The sequence below is a fragment of the Balaenoptera borealis genome, assembly GCF_965194805.1.
Source record: "Balaenoptera borealis genome assembly, chromosome: 5".
Classification (NCBI taxonomy): Eukaryota; Metazoa; Chordata; class Mammalia; order Artiodactyla; family Balaenopteridae; genus Balaenoptera; species Balaenoptera borealis.
The window spans coordinates 46,444,291-46,446,565 of NC_138862.1; the positions used below are offsets into that span (position 1 = coordinate 46,444,291).

General features: G+C 40.1%; 2 protein-coding genes across 2 annotated transcripts in view; both read right to left on the reverse strand.

The window, feature by feature from the left end:
* GABRR3 (gamma-aminobutyric acid type A receptor subunit rho3) overlaps positions 1–2,275 on the reverse strand; it is a 394,852-nt gene that overhangs the window by 305,815 nt on the left and 86,762 nt on the right. The gene's annotated exons all lie outside the window — the stretch shown is intronic.
* Positions 1–2,275, reverse strand: part of LOC309629018 (EF-hand calcium-binding domain-containing protein 4A-like) — a 135,763-nt gene that overhangs the window by 107,357 nt on the left and 26,131 nt on the right.

Sequence of the window (2,275 nt, forward strand, 5' to 3'; positions counted from 1 at the left end):
AATGTCTTTTTGGCAGCCAATGCCATGGTTTTGGCAGTAGTGGTGACTACTTCCCAGGGGGGAATATGACAATCTGGGAAAAGGCTTCGAGGATGTGTTTTGCCCCTCCCACATGGAGATTTGCTCTCTACTGCCAAACTAGAATGTTATTTTATTATGAAAAAGACAGTTTTGTTCCAGAAAGAATTTTTAACACCCCCAGACAAATTAAGTCATTCCCATCTCTTCTCCCATAGTTCCAAACGTATGATTATACTATAGATTCTATCACCTTGCATTCTAATTATTTGTTTACATGACTGCCTCCCTAGTGCATTGAGAAGTTACTGTAAACAGGGATTGAGACTTAACACAGCTTTGAATTACTGTTGCTTATTAGCACTGTGCTTGGCATTGTAATAAGCACTGGCAACTCTTTTTTTTTTTTTCTTCTTTTTAGCTTCCCACATGGATCTTTTTCCCCGACCAGGGACCGAACCCAGGTCCTCAGTAGTGAAAGCACCGAGTCTTAACCACTGGACCACCAGGGAATTCCTGCACTATCAACTCTTGAACAAGGGGTCAGACTTTACCAGAAGAGCAAACCAAAATTCATCACATTAAATTTGGGGTCTTTTTTGTTGTCTTAGGGTTTTTTAATAACAATCTTAAAGTCATCTTTATTCCACAGCTTTAATCTTAACATGATACATGAGGGGGGCCCAAACACTTGTTTATTAATTTATCATTTATGCCATGTCAACATGCAAAATATAGCATAGAGAATAAAGCAATGAGTCACACACAGAATTGTTTTTCTGAAACTCAGATTTGACAGAGTCAGTCCCTTGACAAGTTTATTCAGGTCCTACTAAATAGAATTCAAGCTCCGTGATTTGGCATTCTGACCTCATCTTTTTTAGGATACCTCCTGTAATTTCTACACCACTGAATTCTATACCCACCAGGCATTTTGTATGGTAGATAATCTGGTCTAATCTAAACCAGAGAGTACCGGAGGGTTCTCTCCCAGTCACCCTTCTCTATTCTGTCTTCCCACTCTCCCTAAATGATCTCACTCAGTTCCAAGGCTTTAAATGTATATGCTGATGACTCCTAATCTCCAGCCTTGTCTTTTATGTTCGATTACCTGTTTGACATCTCCACTTAGATAACTGATAAGCATTTCAAACATAACATGGATAAAATAAAACTCATATTTCTAGCTCCATTATCCCCCCTAGAATATTTCTCCTGAAGTCTCCTTCAACTCAGTAAATGCTACTATGTTCTCCTCAGATGCTCAAGGCAAAATATCCAGGCATTTTCCCCGCTTGCTCTTTTTACCCCCCTCTCAAATAGAAATCATTAGCAAATCCTGCTGACTCATCCTCCCAAACATAACCCAAATCCATCTACATTTCTCCATGTCCACTGCTATCAGCCTAATTCTGAACTACTACAGTGTCCTTTTAGCTGGTCTCCCCACTTTCATCCTTACCCTTAATGATCCATTTTCTGAAAAAATGTGAATACGGTAATGCCATTTCTCTGCTTTAAAAAACTCTGGTTTGGTAGGCATAATGATAGTTCCCCCAAAGTTGTCCACCTACAGTAATCAGAAATTGTAAGTATGTTATGTTACACAACAAGGGTGAATTACATACTCCTGGATCATCCAGGTGGGCCCAGTGTAATTTTTTAAATGGTGGAAACAGAAGCAGAGGACTCAGAATCAGAGTAGTACAATGTGAGAAAGATTAAACCGGCCGTTTCAGGCTTTGAAGATGGAAGGGAGCCATGAGCCAAGGAATGCAGACAGACTCTAGAAGCTGAAAAAGGCTAGGAAACGGATTCTCCCCTACAGCTTCCAGGAAGGATGTCGACACCTTAATTTTAGCCCAGTGAGAAACATTTCTGATTTCTAACCTCCAGAACTGTGAAAGAATAAAAATATGTGTTGTTTCAAGCTACTGAGTTTGTGGCAATTTGTTAGAGCAACAATAAGAAATCAATACACCTTCCCAAGGATTCTCATTGAGCTGAAAATAAAACACAAACTCCATACTCTGCATTACAAACTCGGCGAGATCAACTCTTCTATCCCATCATCAACCACTTTCCCCTGCCTTTTATGGGTTCCTCAAACATGCAAAACTTATAGCTGCCTTAACGAATTTCCACTACCGCCTCTGTACCTAACATGCTCACCCTAAACTGCCATAGCTGGTTTCCTGCTGCTCATGTCTCAGCTTGACTGTTCACCTTTCCTATAGACCTTTTCCAATCATCTGTA